A 19388-nucleotide genomic window follows, 5' to 3' on the forward strand; every position below is an offset into this window, starting at 1 on the left:
AGTGAAAGCCACCTTCCTCGTCCTGCTCCAGCATCTTCAGCCACGTCAACCAGTGCTGTCCTCCTTGCCCCCTCTCAACCATCCTCCACTCAGTCTCTCTTACGTAGCAGTTCCTGGTCATCTGCCCACAGTCAGGTGTCTGTCAAGGACATGTTTGAGCGTAAGAAGCCAATTTCTCAAAGTCACCCCCTTGCCCGGCGTCTGACAGCTGGCTTGTCTGAACTCTTAGACCGCCAGCTTTTACCATACAAGCTGGTGGAGTCTGATGCTTTCAAAAAATTTGTATCTATTGGGACACCGCAGTGGAAGGTACCCGGCAGAAATTTCTTTTCACAAAAGGCAATCCCAAACCTGTACTCTGTTGTGAGAAAGGAAGTTATGGCATGTCTGGCACACAGCGTTGGGGCAAGGGTCCATATGACCACGGATAGCTGGTCTGCAAAGCATGGTCAGGGCAGGTATATCACCTACACTGCGCATTGGGTAAACCTGCTGACTTCTGACAAGCATGGAATGCGTGGCTCTGCAGAAGAGTTGGTGACACCGCCACGACTTGCAGGCAGGCCTGCTGCTACCTCCTCTACTCCTCCTACTCCATCCTCTTCCCTAACCTCTTCCTCGGCTGAGTCCTCTTCAACTTCTGCGTCTTGCTCCACATCTATGGCACCCTCCCAGCTCCCCAGGTGCTATGCTACATCCCGGGTAAGGCAGTGTCACGCCGTCTTGGGGTTGACTTGCCTGAAAGCGGAGAGTCACACCGCACCAGCACTCCTGACCGCCCTGAACGCACAGGTGGATCAGTGGCTGACTCCGCACCAACTGGAGATTGGCAAGGTTGTTTCTGACAATGGAAGTAATTTGGTGGCGGCATTGAAATTGGGAAAGTTGACACATGTGCCGTGCATGGCACATGTGTGTAATCTAATTGTACAGCGATTTGTCCATAAGTACCCTGGCTTACAGGACGTCCTGAAGCAGGCCAGGAAGGTGTGTGGCCATTTCAGGCATTCCTACACGGCCATGGCGCACTTGTCCAATATCCAGCGTCGAAACAACCTGCCAGTGAGGCGCTTGATTTGCGACAGCCCGACACGGTGGAATTCAACACTCCTAATGTTTGAGCGCCTGCTCCAACAAGAAAAAGCTGTTAATGAGTATTTGTATGACCGGGGTGCTAGGACAGCCTCTAGGGAGCTGGGGATATTTTTGCCAAATTACTGGACGCTCATGTGCAATGCCTGTAGGCTCATGCGTCCTTTTGAGGAGGTGACAAACCTTGTCAGTCGCACCGAAGGCACCATCAGCGACATCATACCATTTGTTTTCTTCCTGGAGCGTGCCCTGCGAAGAGTGCTAGATCAGGCAGTAGATGAGCATGAAGAGGAAGAGTTGTGGTGTCCATCACCCCCACAAACAGCCTTATCAGCATATCTTGCTGGACCTGCGGCAACACAGGAAGAGGATTGTGAGGAAGAGGAGTCAGAGGAGGAATGTGGCTTTGAGGAGGAGGAGGAGGAAGAGGAAGACCGAGCACAACAGGCATACCAGGGTGCTCGTTGTTGTCACCTCTCTGGTACCCGTGGTGTTGTACGTAGCTGGGGGGAACAAGATACAATCAGTGAGATCAGTGAGGAGGAGGAACGGGACATGATTAGCTCGGCATCCAACCTTGTTCAAATGGGTTCTTTCATGCTGTCGTGCCTGTTGAGGGACCCTCGTATAAAAAAGCTGAAGGAGAACGACCTGTACTGGGTGTCCACGCTCCTCAACCCCCGGTATAAGCATAAAGTGCCTGAAATGTTACCAAATTCCCGCAAGTCGGAAAGGATGGAGCATTTTAAGAATAAATTAAAAACTATGCTTTACACAGCGTATAAGGGTGATGTCACAGCACCACGGGAATGTAACAGGGGAAGAGATGAAATTAATCCTCCTCCCACGACCATGGTGGCAAGGGCAGGACGCTTTCCTGACGTCTTGTTGATGGAGGACATGCGTACCTTTTTAACTCACATGCACCATCAGAGCCTTTCGGGATCCAGCCTTAGAGAAAGACTCAACCGACAGGTAGCAGACTACCTAGCTTTAACTGCGGATCTCGACACTCTCAGGAGCGATGGACCCCTTGACTACTGGGTGTGCAGGCTGGACTTGTGGCCTGAGCTATCCCAATTTGCAATGGAACTTCTGGCCTGCCCCGCTTCAAGTGTCCTGTCCGAAAGGACTTTCAGTGCAGCAGGAGGTTTTGTCACTGAGAAGAGAAGTCGCCTAGGTCAAAAAAGCCTTGACTATCTCACTTTTATAAAAATGAATGAGGGCTGGATCCTGAAGGGACTGAAATTGGGCGATACATATGAATAATAATATGGCCTGATGACGAGATGAGCTGGCTTGGGCTACAACTGGTACACAGGCTGGCCTTTTTTTTTTTTTATAAAGCCGGAGGACTTGCTTGACTTATCTGCCAACAACTAGTGTTCAAGCCACAAGCTTTTAGGGGACTTTATAAATGTTTTACAAACATCAATTTTTCTGGCCGCTGCTACAGCAGTTGCTACAACAATACCCCAATTTTTCAGTCATTTGTACATTCCGAATTTTTCTGGCCTCTGCTGCAGCTCTGTGGGTACAAAACTCAAATAAAAAAAATAAGGCACATAACACTAGTGATTAAACTGTTACGAATTGTACAACTTAGCACACCACTCATATCTGGTGGATTATTAAATTGAACACAAAATGCCACAAATTTGAAAGAGTAGGACCGACCAAGCATCTTTATCCGTCTCTTGGTTGCTCTAAATTATCTCCTTGTTCCATCTATGCCATACCTGTACTCTATTGTTCAAAAGGGTGGCATATGTGGTGTTTCATGCTGTTGTGCCTGTTGTGGGTCGTGGCCCATGGTATAAAAAGGCTGAAGGAGAACGACCTGTAATGGGTGCCTCGTCAAATTTTTAGAAAAATGTTCCTGGTTCCTCTCAATTATCTCTGGGTTTCTAAAATGGATGCCATACCTGTACTCGCTTGTGCAAAAGGATGGCATATGTGGTGTGGTGGTGTTTCCTGCAGTTGTTTCTGTTGATGGTGCTGGACCCTCTTATAAAAAAGCTGAAGGAGAACGACCTGGAGTGGGAGTCCAAGCATGGTTTTTGGGGCTATTTCACTTTTCCAAACAATTATCTGTGGGTTTCTAAAATCAATGCCGTACCAGTACTCTATTGTTCAAAAGTATGCCATATGTTCTCTTTCCTGCTGGTATTTAGTTTGAGGGTCCTGGACCCTCTTATAAAAAGGCCTAAGGAGAAAGAGGTGTACTGGGTGTCCACTCATTTTTTTTTTCTATTTCACATTTGACCAAAATTATCTCTGGGTTTGTAAAATTAATGCTGTACCTGTACTCTATTGTTCAAAAGGATGCCATACGTCCTCTTTCCTGATGGTGTTTTTTTTGAGGGTCCTGGACCCTCTTATAAAAAGGCCTAAGGAGAAAGAAGTGTACTGGGTGTCCATCGAATCATTTTTTTTTATTCAAATTTCCATTTGCAACAAATTATCTCTGGGTTTCTAAAACCAATGCCTTTCCTGTACTCTATTGTTCAAAAGGATGCCATACGTCCTCTTTCCTGCTGGTGTTTTTTTTTTTGAGGGTCCTGGACCCTCTTATAAAAAGGCCTAAGGAGAAAGAGGTGTACTGGGTGTCCACTCATTTTTTTTTTCCTATTTAACAATTGACCAAAATGATCTCTGGGTTTGTAAAATCAATGCTGTACCTGTACTCTATTGTTCAAAAGGATGCCATATTTCCTCTTTCCTGCTGGTGTTTTGTTTGAGGGTCCTGGACCCTCTTATAAAAAGGCCTAAGGAGAAAGAATTGTACTGGGTGTCCATCGAATCATTTTTTTTATTCAAATTCCCGGTTGCAACAAATTATCTCCGGGTTTCTAAAATCAATGCCTTTCCTATAATCTTTTTTTTCAAAAGGATGCCATATGTCCTCTTTCCTTCTGCTGGTTTTGTTGAGTGTCCTGGAGCCTCTGCTAAAAAGGCCTAAGGATAAATAAGTGTACTGGGTGTCTATTCAATGTTTTTTTAGATTTCCCGGTTGTAACAAATTATCTCTGTGTTTCTAAAATCAATGCCTTTCCTGTAATCTATTTTTCAAAAGGATGCCATATGTCCTCTTTCATGCTGTTGTTTCTGTTGAGGCTCTGGGACCCTCTTATAAAAAGGCCTAAGGATAAAGAAGTGTACTGGGTGTCCAATCAATGTTTTTTTTTATTTCACAGTTGCAAAAAAATTATCTATGGCTTTGTAAAATCTATGCCTTACCTGTCATCTATTGTTCAAAAGGATGCCATATGTCCTCTTTCCTGCTGTTGTTTTTGTTGGGGGTCCGGAACACTATTCTAAAAAGGCCGAAGGAGAACGACCTGTATTGTACTTGGTGTCTAATCATGTTTTTGTTTTCAATTTCACGGTTCATAATAAATATCGCTGTGTAACTAAAATCAATGCCATACCTGTACTCTGTTGTTCAAAAGGATGGCATATGTGGTGTTTCATTCTGTTGTGGTTGTTCAGGGTCGTGGCCGTGGGACAGCGTATAAAATGGCTGAAGGAGAACAACCTGTACAGCCTTGCTCCTCTTTTTAGGCAGGCCAGCTCTTTGCATACATGCCCACAGACTCTGTAACGCATGCCTCTTTTAGGGAGAGGTGCAGCCATAATGCAGGGTCAGAACCTCTGCCTGCAACTGTTATACTCGATTTTGCGAAAGGAAGTAACCTTACCATGGTTCTCTGCACGCACATATTGTTGTTATATTTTTGGTGAGGGTAATCATGATGGCCATGTAGACCACCACCACTGAGAGTCCTGAAAGTAACAGGGATGAGATGAAAGAGCTAAGAATAGTAGAACTTGAAACAACAGAGTTAGCCATGGGTGTTAGTGCAAAACCGCTTGGCTTTTTTTTGGCTTTGGGTGCGGCTATTCATGCAGGCCATATAGAGCTGCCACCATTCGGTGTCGTATCAGCTATTAAACTAATAAGAACAGTACTACCAAAATACAGCCAATGAAGGGCCTTAGGAAGACTGAGCCAAGGTTGGATTGTAGTATTTGGTTAGGCTAATCATGATGGCCATGTAGACCACCACCGAGAGTCCTGGAAGTAACAGGGATGATGAGATGAAAGTGCTAAGAATAGTACTACTTGAAACAACAGAGTTAGCCATGGGTGTTAATCCAAGACCGCTTGGATTTATTTTTGTATTGGGTGCGGCTAATCTTGCAGGCCATATAGAGCTGCCACCATTCGGTGTTGTATCAGCTATAAAAATAATAAGAACTGTACTATCAAAATACAGCCAATGAAGGGCCTATGAAGACTGAGCAAAGGTTGGATTGTAGTATTTTGTTCGGCTAATCATGATGGCCATGTAGACCACCCGTAACAGGGATGAAAGTGCTAAGAATAGTACTAATTGAAACAACCGAGTTAGCCATGGGTGTTAGTCTAAGACCACTCGGCTTTTTTTGGGTATGGGTGCAGCTAATCATGAAGGCCAGATAGACCTGCCACCATTTAGTGTTGTAACAGGTATTAAACTGCAAAGAACAGTACTACTTAACACAACCTACTTACCATGGGTCCCAGAGCATACGTTTGGTTATTATATTTTGTAAGGGTAATCATGCAAACCATGTATGAGTAACAGCTATTAAAATGCGAAGGACATTACTAATTAACACAACATAGTTACCATGGGTCACAGACCAAGAGCAGATGTCTTATTATTATATTTTGTATGGGTAATCATCCAGGCCGTATAGACCTCACCAAATAGGGGGAGTTACAGAAATTAAAGTGCTAAGAATGGTAGTACTTAAAAACAACCTAGTTAAAATAGGTACCAGACCGCATGTCTTATTATTATATTTTTTCAGGGTAATCAGGCAGGCCATATAGAACACCCCCGATAGGGGGGGGGGGGGGGACAGGGATTAAAGTGCTAAGAAAAGTACTAATTAACACAAGCTAGTTGGGTCCAAGAACGCATGTTTAATTATTAGACTTTATCAGGGTAATTATATATCTAACAAATCTATCTATTTCTCTTCTATCGATTTTATCTAACTATCAATCTATGTATATATATCTATCCTATCTATCAATCTATCTTCTGTCCGGGATGTTTTGAGACAGCCACTTTGGGAATGTTAGTTGATTTAGGCCCATTATGGCTTAAAAGCAGACTCTGCATAAACTATGTAATTTTCAATGGGAGTTTTCCCCCTCCAGCATGCGACAGTCCAGGTGTTAGTACCCTTGAAACAACTTTTCCATCACTATTGTGGCCAGAAAGAGTCCTTGTAGGTTTTAAAGTTCGCCTGCCTATTGAATTCAATGGCAGTTCACGGGTTCGCGAACAATACCGGAAGTTCGAGTCCGCCGTTCGCAAACCGAAAATTTTAGGTTCGCGACATCACTACTAGAGAGGGAGGGAAAAAATAAAAACAGCCATTTCGCTGAAAAAAATTAATTCACAACTTAAATATAAAGTTTATTCTCATAAATGAAAGGAAAAACTTAAATCATAAGCAGAAGAATCAAACTGAAACAGCTGCCTGAAGAACTTTTCTACCAAAAACTGCTTTCGAAGAAGCAAATACATCAAAATGGTAGAATTTAGTAAATGTATGCAAAGAAGACCAAGGTGCTGCTTTGCAAATCTGATCAACTCAAACTTCATTCTTAAAAGCCCACGAAGTGGAGACTGACGTAGTAGAATGAGCTGTAATTCTCTGAAGCGGGGCCTGACCCAACTCCAAATAAGCGTGATGAGTCAAAAGCTTTAACCACGATGCCAAAGAAACGGCAGAAACATTCTGACCTTTCCTGGAACCAGAAAGGATAACAAATAGACTAGAAGTCTTCATGAAATCTTCAGTAGCTTTAACATAATATTTCAGAGCTCTCACTACATCCAAAGAATGTAAGGATCTCTCCAACGAATTCTTAGGATTAGGACACAAGGAAAGGATAACAACTTCTCTATTAATGTTGTTAGAATTAACAACCTTAGATAAGAATTTAAATGAAGTCCGCAAAACTGCCTTATCCTGATGAAAAATCAGAAAGGAGATTCACAAGAGAGCAAATAATTCAGAAACTCTTCTAGCAGAAAAGATGGCCAAAAAAAAAAAAAACACTTCCCAAGAAAGTATTTAAATGTCCAAAGAATGCATAGGCTCAAATGGAGGAGCCTGTAAAGTCTTTAAAACCAAATTAAAACTCCAAGAAGGAGAGATTGATTTAATGACAGGCTTGATATGAACCAAAGCCTGAACAAAACAGTCAATATCAGGAAGCTTAGCAGTCTTCTTGTGAAATAAAACAGAAAGAGCAGAGATTTTTCCCTTCAAGAAACTTGCAGACAAACCCTTATCCAAACTATCCTGAAGAAACTGTAAAATTCTAGGAATTCTAAACTAATGCCAAGAGAATTTATGAGAGAAACACCATGAAATGCAAGTCTTCCAAACTCGATAATAAATCTTTCTAAAAACAGATTTACAAGCCTGCAACATAGTATTAATCACAAAGTCAGAGATCAGAAATCCTGATGGAAAAAAACGAACCTTGAAGCAGAAGGTCCGGCCATAATGGAAGTGGCCAAAGTTGACAACTAGATATCCAAACAAGATCCGCATACCAAAACCTGTGAGGCCATGCTGGAGCCACCAGCAACACAAATGATTGCTCCATAATGATTTTGAAGATCACTCTTGGAAGAAAAACTAAAGGCGGGAAAAATATAAGCAGGTTGATAACACCAAGGAAGTGTCAACGCATCCACTGCTTCCGCCTGAGGATCCCTGGACCTGGACAGGTACCTGGGAAGTTTCTTGTTTAGATGAGAAGCAATTAGATCTATTTCTGAAAGACCCCACATCTGAACAACCTGAGAAAACACATCTGGATGGAGGGACTACTCCCCCAGATGTAAAGTCTGACGGCTGAAATAATCCGCTTCCCAATTGTCTATCCCTCGGATATGAACCACAGAAATTAGACAGGAGCTGGAATCCATCCAAGCAAGTATCCAGGATACTTCTTTCATAGCTTAAGGACTATGAGTCCCATCCTGATGATTGACAAATGCCACAGTTGTGATATTGTCTGTCTGAAAACAAATGAACAGTTCTCTCTTCAATAGAGGCCAAATCTGAAGAGCCCTGAAAATCACACGGAGTTCCAAAATATTGATTGGTAATCTCGCCTCTTGAGATTTCCAAACCCCTTGCACTGTCAGAGATCCCCAAACAACTCCCCAACCTGAAAGACTCGCATCTGTTGAGATCACAGTCCAGGTTGGATGAATAAAAGAGGCCCCTAGAACTATACGAGGGTGATTTAACCACCAAGTCAGAGATAGTCGAACATTGGGATTTAAGGATATAAATTGTGATATCCTTTAAAAAAAAAACTGCACCATTGGTTCAGCACACAAAGTTGGAGAGGTCTCATATGAAAACGAGCAAAAGGGGATCGCGTCCGATGCTGCAGTCATGATACCTAAAACTTCCATGCACATAGCTACTGAAGGGAATGACTTAGACTGAAGGTTCCGACAGGCTGCAACCAATTCAAAACGTCTCTTGCCTGTTAGAGACAGAGTCATGGACACTGAATCTATCTGGAAACCTAAAAAGGTGACCCTTGTCTGAGGAATCAAATAACTTTTTAGTAAATTGATCCTCCAACCATGTTTTTGAAGAAACAACACTAGTTGATTCGTGTCAGATTCTGCAGAATATAAAGACTGAGCTAATTCCAAGAAATCATCCAATTAAGCACCGCAATATCCCGCTCTCTGATTACAGAGAGTAGGACACCAAGAACCTTAGAAAAGATTCTTAGAGCTGTCACTAGGCCAAAAGGAAGAGCAACAAATTGGTAAAGCTTGTCTAGAAAAGAGAATCTCAGAAACTGAAAATGAACTGGATGAATCAGAATATGAAGATATGCACCCTGTAAGTCTATGGTGGACATATAATGCCCTTACTGAACAAAAGCAAGAATAGTCCTTATAATCAGCATTTTGAAAGTTGGTGCTCTTACATAATGATTCAAAAAAAAATTTCAGATCCAGAACTGGCCTGAATGAATTTTCTTTCTTTGGGACAATGAATAGATTTGAATAAAAACCCCAAACCCTGTTCCTGAAACGGAACTGGCATGATTACCCCTGAAACTCCAGGTCTGAAACACACTTCACGAAAGCCTGAGCCTTTATTGGATTTGCTGGAATGCGTGAGAAAATATCTTCTCACAGGAGGTTTTACTCCGAATCCTATTCGGTACCCCTGAGAAATCTTAATCTGCCCCCTACCAGCTGAGCTGGAATGAGGGCCGCACCTACATGCGGACTTAGGAGCTGGCTTTGGCTCCTTAAAAGGCTTGGATTTAATCCAATTTGAATTAAATTTCCAATTGGAAACAGATTCCTTGGGGGAAGGAATAGGTGTCTGTTCCTTATTTAGTCGAAAGGAATGAAAACGGGTAGAAGCTTTAGATTTACCCTTAAGTCTTATCCTAAGGCAAAAAACTCCCTTCCCCCAGTGACAGTTGAGATAATCAAATTCAACTGAGCACCAAATAACTTATTACCTTGGAAAGAAAGAGATAGTAATCTGGACTTAGAAGTCATGTCAGTATTCCAAGATTTAAGTCACAAAGCTCTTCTAGCTAAAATAGCTAAAGACATAGATTTAACATCAATTTTGATGAAAAAAAATGGCATCACAAATAAACTGATTAGCATGTTGAAGCAAGCTAACAATGCTAGACAAATCATAATCCAATTCTTGTTGCGCTAATTTTCCAGCCAAAAAGTTGATGCAGCAGCAACATCAGCCAAAGAAAATGCAGGCCTGAGAAGATGAACCGAATATAAATAGGCTTTCTTTAGATAAGATTCAAGTTTTCTATCTAAAGCATCTTAAAAAAAAAGTACTATCTTCCATAGGAATAGTAGTACGCTAAGCAAGAGTAGAGATAGCCCCATCAACTTTGGGGATCTTTTCCCAAAACTCCAATGTAACTGCTGGCAAAGGATACAATTCTTTTTTTTACAAAACCTTTAACGAAGGAATAAAAGAAATACCAGGCCTATTCCATTCCTTAGAAATCATATCAGAAATAGCATCAGGAACTGGAAGAACCTCTGGAATAACCACAGGAGGTTTATAAACAGAATTTAAACATTTACTAGTTTTAATATCAAGAGGACTAGTCTCCACAATATCTAATATAATCAACACGTCTTTGACAAATCTACTTATTTATTTAAAATGGAGTAGATTCGTTCTTTGTTAGTGTCAATATCTGAGGAAGGATCTTCTGAATCAGATAGATCCTCATCAGAGGAGGATAATTCAGTATGTTGTCGGTCATTTGAAATTTCATCAACTTCATGAGAAGTTTTAAAAGACCTTTACATTTATTAGAAGGCGGAATGGCAGACAAAGCTTTCTGAATAGAATCAGCAATACATTGTTATAAATTCACAGGTATATCTTGTACATTAGATGTTAAAGGAACAGCAACAGGCAATGTACTATTACTGATGGACACATTCTCTGCATGTAAAAGTTTATCATGACAACTTATTACAAACCACAGCTGGAGATATAATCTCCACAAGATTACAACAAATGCACTTAGCTTTGGTAGAACTGTTATCAGTCAGCAGGGTTCCAACAGTGATTTCTGAGACAGGATCAGATAGAGGCATCTTGCAAATGTAAGAGAAAAAATAACATATAAAGCAAAATTATCAATTTCCTTATATAGCAGTTTCAGGAATGGGAAAAAAATGCAAACAGCATAGCCCTCTGATAGAGAAAAAAGGCATGAGGCATATAGGAATGGGGTTTAAAATAATGAAACTTTTTGGCGCCAAGTATGATGCACAAACAGAGAAATTTTTTTGGTGCTAACAACATCCGTCATTGAAGACGCAACCTTGTGAAAGGACTTGGCGTTGACAAAGATGCCGGAAATGACGAATTTGCGTCATCAAACGTAACTTTGCGCCAAAAAAAATCTTGCGTCAAAAATGACGCAATATACTTTTGGCATTTCGCGCCCTCGCGAGCAGAATTAGGCTCGCGAGGGCACGAAATGCCAAATGTATATTGTGTCAATTTAAAATGACAGTCAATTGAAAAAAGACTATACCCAGGTAAGAAATACATTTTCCTAAAAAATGCATTTCCCAGATATGAAACTGACAGTCTGCAAAAGGAAATATACTGAAACCTGAATCATGGCAAATATAAGTACAATACATATATTTAGAACTTTATATAAAATACATAAAGTGACAAATCATAGCTGAGGTGTCTTAAGTAATAAAAACATACTTACCTGAAGACACCCATCCACATATAACAGATAGCCAAACTAGTACTGAAACAGTTATCAGTAGAGATAATGGAATATGAGAGTATATTGCCGATCTGAAAAGGGAGTTAGATGAATCTCTACGACCAATAACAGAGAACCTATGAAATAGATCTCCCGTGAGGAAAACCATTGCATTTAATAGGTGATACTCCCTTCACATCCCTCTGACATTCACTGTACTTTGAGAGGAATCAGGCTTCAAAATGCTGAGAAGCGCATATCAACGTAGAAATCTTAGCACAAACTTACTTCACCACCTCCATAGGAGGCAAATTTTGTAAAACTGAATAGTGGGTGTGGTGAGGGGTGTATTTATAGGCATTTTGAGGTTTGGGAAACTTTGCCCCTCCTGGTAGGATTGTATATCCCATATGTCACTAGCTCATGGACTCTTGCCAATTACATGAAATAAATAAACCCTGTAGCATCTACCCCCCCCCATCATTCATCATTCCCCTCCCCTTATCCCCACTCCACAACAATTACACCCAACCATACAACGCTATCTCTACTCTTATCCTAACCCCCCACACTCCTCAATCTTCACCTTCCTCTTTACTGACAAACACAAAGGGATACACTGTCAAAATGTTCTCTCTCATTTATAAAGATATGTTTATATTAACAAGTTCAATAAAAAGTCTTTAAACTTATCACCAGTGGACTAACACGCTATCAGGCCGCAAGGATTGCATTAGCAATGAACACTTTTCATCCGCATCGCCAACCTGCTCATGGAAGAAACTCAAAAATAAACTATAACCTTAATTGTCATTCATTGTATACCATATACTACTGTAACCATTTGTCATAATTCTCCTTTAAACCTTTGTTATTGAGAAATTTTCAATAATAGCGTTTAAAACTTCTAGTCTAGTCACTCATACTATTTTGATAAATAATTGTCTGAGTGCAACTATGGAGCTAATATCCACCTCATAAACATGGGTTTGCATGAAATAAAACAATCAATTGGCTGGTATGCGAAAAGGCCACAAAAAAATGCTGTGAAGTTGAATTAATGTATAATATAAACATGTAATTATATGTAAACTAATGTGAATGACCTAATATTGTATTCATAATGATCATTATTACTTATTCAGGCTTATTTGGTATGAATTTGAAAATAAAGTCACAAATTATTTAAGCTGCATATGATGTTTTTGCCAAGCAAATTAAAATTGATTCATATAGATGCCTTTATTAGGAATGCCTCATATATAGCAGTAAACAGAATATATTAATCCTGGAAAAAAGGTTTACAAATTAACATATTAAAGTGATGGTAAAGTAGTAAGTTAGTAAGTTCACTCTGTAGAATTTGTTAGTACAATAAAAATGAAATATACTATCGCTTTTTAATATACATTAGATTACCTACAAGAAGTCATTTATGCCTATCGAAATTAGCTGTCAGTGAAACGTTCCAAATGTCCTCTTACCACTGTTGATTTTTTTCCCCTGACATTAGAAGCATCAGCCAATCAACAACCTGTCCAGCTGGCTCGCAGAAGCGAATAGTATTTATGCACATGCGTTACGTTGTGCAAGTTGGGGTAGTAACCTGATCGCATTGGCAGATTCCGTGTGCGTTCCCGCTATTTTTGCGCATGCCTATGTGCTCTCGAGTGTAATGCAAATAACGTAAGGGTAAACAGTGAATCTGAGTTTCGTTACTAATTCACTGTTTCCCTTGTAGTTTTGCCAGGGTCGAAACTACAAGGGGTGCAGAGGTCGCAATTCACTGACTCACTATATACAGTACTGGTGGGTTAAACAGTGTCACGATATACAGTAATAGGGGGTCAGACCATCTCACAGGCTGTGGACACAGGGTACCTCCTTTTACAGACATGTAATCTGATTCATATTTTTTTTCTGTGTTAAATGTAAAAAAAAAAAAAAAAGATATGTATCAAATTCACTTTTTTTGGGGGGGTGGGGCCCTTCTTAGATTCTTGCACCTGGGCCCTGTGGTTTCTAGTTACGCCTCTGAGTTTTGCCAAGACAGTTTGCAAGAGAAGTATGGTAATAAAGAACTATTTAAAACTATGAAATAGAAGACTAAATTTATTTATTTATTTAAAACAAACACCGTGTTTTTACACATTTTAATATAACATTTTATTGTATTAATTGATAATACATGTTTTGATAAATACTATCACATCCTATTAAGTTATTTTAAAAGTTGTTGTTTTTTTACTTAGTTTACTATAAATAACGAATGATTTTGACTGGAAGATGTGTCTATTGCTGCTTGTGATCTCGCTTTTCCATCTCGGGTGTGTGCAAAAACGGTGACGTATACAGTGGGTGGGATTGCTCTATACGGCACTCAGATGCTGGGCAAAATACATGAGTGGGCGGAGGAAGAGATAAAAAAAAATGATGCTCCGGTTTGTTCTTTTAAACTATAATTATAATGAAATTAAAACTTATTTGTAGAAAAAACATAATTTATGTAAGAACTTACCTGATAAATTCATTTCTTTCATATTGGCAAGAGTCCATGATCTAGTGACATATGGGATATACAATCCTACAAGGAGGGGCAAAGTTTTCCAAACCTCAAAATGCCTATAAATACACCCCTCACCACACCCACAATTCAGTTTAACGAATAGCCAAGCAGTGGGGTGATAAAGAAAGGAGTAGAAAGCATCAACAAAGGAAATTTGGAAATAATTGTGCTTTATACAAAAAATCATAACCACCATAAAAATGGTGGGCCTCATGGACTCTTGCCAATATGAAAGAAATGAATTTATCAGGTAAGTTCTTACATAAATTATGTTTTCTTTCATGTAATTGGCAAGAGTCCATGAGCTAGTGACATATGGGATATCAATACCCAAGATGTGGATCTCCACTCAAGAGTCACTAGAGAGGGAGGGAATTAAAATAAAAACAGCCATATTCCGCTGAAAAAATTAATCCACAACCCAAAAAAACTAAGTTTATTTCATTTTTGAAAGAAAAAAAACTTAAATCAAAAGCAGAAGAATCAAACTGAAACAGCTCCCTGAAGAACTTTTCTACCAAAAACTGCTTCCGAAGAAGCAAATACATCAAAACGGTAGAATTTAGTAAATGTATGCAAAGAGGACAAAGTTGCCGCTTTGCAAATCTGATCAACTGAAGCTTCATTCTTAAAAGCCCACGAAGTGGAGACTGTTCTTGTAGAATGAGCTGTAATTCTCTGAGGCGAGGCCTGACCCGACTCCAAATAAGCTTGATGAATCAAAAGCCAAGGAAATAGCAGAAGCCTTCTGACCTTTCCTAGGACCAGAAAATAAAACAAATAGACTGGAAGTCTTCCTGAAATCTTTAGTAGCTTCAACATAATATTTCAAAGCTCTTACCACATCCAAAGAATGTAAGGATCTTTCCAAAGAATTCTTAGGATTAGGACACAAGGAAGGGACAACAATTTCTCTACTAATGTTGATAGAATTCACAACCTTAGGTAAAAATTGAAAAGAAGTCCGCAAAACTGCCTTATCCTGATGAAATATCAGAAAAGGAGACTCACAAGAAAGAGCAGATAACTCAGAAACTCTTCTAGCAGAAGAGATGGCCAAAAGAAACAACACTTTCCAAGAAAGTAGTTTAATGTCCAAAGAATGCATAGGTTCACATGGAGGAGCCTGTAAAGCCTTCAGAACCAAATTAAGACTCCAAGAAGGAGAAATTGATTTAATAACAGGCTTAATACGAACTAAAGCCTGTACAAAACAGTGTATATCAGGAAGTATAGCAATCTTTCTGTGAAATAAAACAGAAAGAGCGGAGATTTGTCCTTTCAAGGAACTTGCAGACAAACCCTTATCCAAACCATCCTGAAGAAACTGTAAAATTCTAGGAATCCTAAAAGAATGCCAGGAGAATTTATGAGAAGAACACCATGAAATGTAAGTGTTCCAAACTCTATAATAAATCTTTCTAGAGACAGATTTACAAGCTTGTAACATAGTATTAATCACTGAGTGAAAGAAACCTCTATGGCTTAGTACAAAGTGTTCAATTTCCATACCTTCAAATTTAATGATTTGAGCTCCTGATGGAAAAACGGACCTTGAGATAGTAGGTCTGGCCGTAACGGAAGTGGCCAAGGCGGACAACTGGACATCCGAACCAGATCCGCATAATAAAACCTGTGTGGCCATGCTGGAGCCACCAGCAACACAAATGACTGTTCCATGATGATTTTGGAGATCACTCTTGGAAGGAGAACTAGAGGCGGGAAAATGTAAGCAGGATGATAACACCAAGGAAGTGTCATCGCATCCACTGCTTCCGCCTGGACATCCCTGGACCTGGACAGGTATCTGGGAAGTTTCTTGTTTAGATGAGAGGCCATGAGATCTATCTCTGGAAGACCCCACATCTGAACAATCTGAGAAAACACATCTGGATGGAGAGACCACTCCCCTGGATGTAAAGTCTGGCGGCTGAGATAATCCGCCTCCCAATTGTCTACACCTGGGATATGCACCGCAGAGATTAGACAGGAGCTGGATTCCGCCCAAACAAGTATCCGAGATACTTCTTTCATAGCTTGGGGACTGTGAGTCCCACCCTGATGATTGACATAAGCCACTGTTGTGATATTGTCTGTCTGAAAACAAATGAACAGTTCTCTCTTTAGCAGAGGCCAAAACTGAAGAGCTCTGGGAATTGCACAGAGGTCTAAAATATTTATTGGTAATCTCGCCTCTTGAGATTTCCAAACCCCTTGTGCTGACAGAGATCCCCAAACAGCTCCCCAACCTGAAAGACTCTGTTGTGATCACAGTCCAGGTTGGCCGAACAAATGAAGCCCCTTGAACTAAACGATGGTGATCTATCCACCATGTCAGAGAGTGTCGTACATTGGGATTCAAGGATATTAATTATGATATCTTTGTATAATCCCTGCACCATTGAGTCAGCATACAAAGCTGTAGAGGTCTCATGTGAAAACAAGCAAAGGGGATTGCGTCCGATGCTGCAGTCATGAGACCTAAAACTTCCATGCACATAGCCACTGAAGGGAATGAGTGAGACTGAAGGTGCCGGCAGGCTGCAACCAATTTTAAATGTCTCTTGTCTGTTAGAGACAGAGTCATGGACACTGAATCTATCTGGAAGCCTAAAAAGGTGATCCTTGTCTGAGGAATCAAGAACATTTTTGGTAAATTGATCCTCCAACCATGTTTCCAAAGAAACAACACTAGTTGATTCGTGTGAGATTCTGCAGTACGTAAAGAATGAGCTAGTACCAAGATATCATCCAAATAAGGAAACACCGCAATACCCTGTTCTCTGATTACAAATAGTAGGGCACCCAGAACCTTTGAAAAGATTCTTGGAGCTGTTGCTAGGCCAAATGGAAGAGCAACAAATTGGTAATGCTTGTTTAGAAAAGAGAATCTCAGAAACTGATAGTGTTCTGGATGAATCGGAATATGAAGGTATGCCTCCTGCAAGTCTATTGTGGACATATAATGTCCTCGCTGAACAAAAGGCAGAATAGTCCTTATAGTCACCATCTTGAAAGTTGGTACTCTTACATAACGATTCAAAATTTTCAGATCCAGAACTGGTCTGAATAAATTTTCTTTCTTTGGTACAATGAATAGGTTTGAATAAAACCCCAAACCTTGTTCCTGAGAAGGAAATGGCATGATTACCCCTGAGACTCCAGGTCTGAAACACACTTCAGGAAAGCCTGAACTTTTACTGGATTTATTGGGATACGTGAGAGAAAAAATCTTCTTACAGGAGGTCTTACTCTGAATCCTATTCGATACCCTTGAGAGACAATGCTCTGAATCCAATGATTTTGGACATATTTCATCCAAATATACTTGAAAAACCTTAATCTGCCCCCTACCAGCTGAGCTGGAATGAGGGCCGCACCTTCATGCGGACTTAGGGGCTGACTTTGGTTTCCTAAATGGCTTGGATTTATTCCAATTTGAGGAAGGCTTCCAATTGGAAGCAGATTCCTTGGGGGGGAGGATTGAGTTTTTGTTCCTTATTCTGACGAAAGGAATGAAAACGGTTAGAAGCCTTAGATTTACCCTTAGGTTTTTTATCCTGAGGCAGAAAAACTCCCTTTCCCCCAGTGATAGTTGAAATTATAGAATCCAACTGAGAACCAAATAAAGTATTACCTTGGAAAGAAAGAGATAGTAATCTAGATTTAGATGTCATATCAGCATTCTAAGATTTAAGCCACAAAGCTCTTCTAGCTAATATAGCTAAAGACATGGATCTAACATCAATTTTGATATCAAAAATGGCATCACAAATAAAATGATTAGCATGTTGCAGCAAGCTAATAATGCTAGATATGTCAGAATCCAATTCTTGTTGCGCTAAATTCTCCAACCAGAAAGTTGATGCAGCTGCAACATCAGCCAAAGAAATTGCAGATCTGAGAAGATGACCTGAATATAAATAGGCCTTCCTTAGATAATATTCAAGCTTCCTATCTAAAGGATCCTTAAAGGAAGTATTATCTTCCATAGGAATAGTGGTACGTTTAGCAAGAGTAAAAATAGCCCCATCAACTTTGGGGATTTTTTCCCAAAACTCTATAGATTTTGATACAATTTTTTAAACCTTGAAGAAGGAATAAAAGAAGTACCTGGCTTATTCCATTCCCTAGAAATCATATCAGAAATAGCCTCAGGAATAGGAAAAACCCCTGGAGAGACCACAGGAGGTTTAAAAACAGCATTTAAACGTTTATTAGACTGAACGTCAAAAGGTCTGGTTACCACAATATCCAAAGTAATTAACACTTCTTTTAATAAAGAACGCATATACTCTATTTTAAATAAATAAGTAGATTTGTCAGTGTCAATGTCTGAGGAAGGATCTTCTCTATCAGATAGATCCTCATGAGAAGAGGATAAATTATTATGTTGTTGGTTATTTGAAATTTCATCAACTAAATGAGAAGTTTTAAAAGACCTTTTACATTTATTAGAAGGTGGAAATGCAGACAAAGCCTTCAGGGTAGAATCAGAAACAAATTCTTTAAAATTTACAGGTATATCATACACATTAGAAGTTGAAGGAACTGCAACTGGCAATGTACTATTACTGATGGATACACTATCTGCATGTAAAAGTTTATCATGACCACTTTTACAAATGACATTCAGCGAAATAATTTCTACAATTTTACAACAAATGCACTTAGCTTTGGTAGAACCGATGTCAGGCAGCAATGTTCCAGCAGAAACTTCTGAGACAGGATCAGATTGAGACATCTTGCACAATGTAAGAGAAAAAACAACATATTAAGCAAAATTATCTATTTCCTTATATGACAGTTTCAGGAATGGGAAAAAATGCAAATAGCATAGCCCTCTGATAGAGAAAAAAGCAGGAGGCAAACATTCATGGGGTATTGAAATAATTAAAACGTTTGGCGCCAAGTATGACACACAACGTAACTGAAACTTTTTTGGCGCCAAAAATAACCGGAAATGACACACTTGCGTCACTAATGACGCAACCGTGTGAAAGGTCTCAGGGTCAAGTATGACGCCAGAAATGACGAAGTTGCGTCATAGACGTATTTTTTCCACACCAAAAACATTTTCGCGCCAAGAATGACGCAATAAAGTCTAGCATTTGACGCACCCGCGGGCCTAATACCGCCCGCAATTTGCAAGAAGTAGTCAATTGAAAAAAGACTAAACCCCAGGTAAGAAATAAATTTCTTTTAAAAAAATGTTTATATTCCCCAAATATGAAACTCACAGTCTGCAGAAGGAAATACATGAACCTGACTCATGGCAAATATAAGTACAATACATATATTTAGAACTTTATATAAATGCATAAAGTGCCAAACCATAGCTGAGGTGTCTTAAGTAATAAAAACATACTTACCAAAAGACAC

Source organism: Bombina bombina, chromosome 4, assembly GCF_027579735.1.
Source record: "Bombina bombina isolate aBomBom1 chromosome 4, aBomBom1.pri, whole genome shotgun sequence".
Taxonomy (NCBI): domain Eukaryota; kingdom Metazoa; phylum Chordata; class Amphibia; order Anura; family Bombinatoridae; genus Bombina; species Bombina bombina.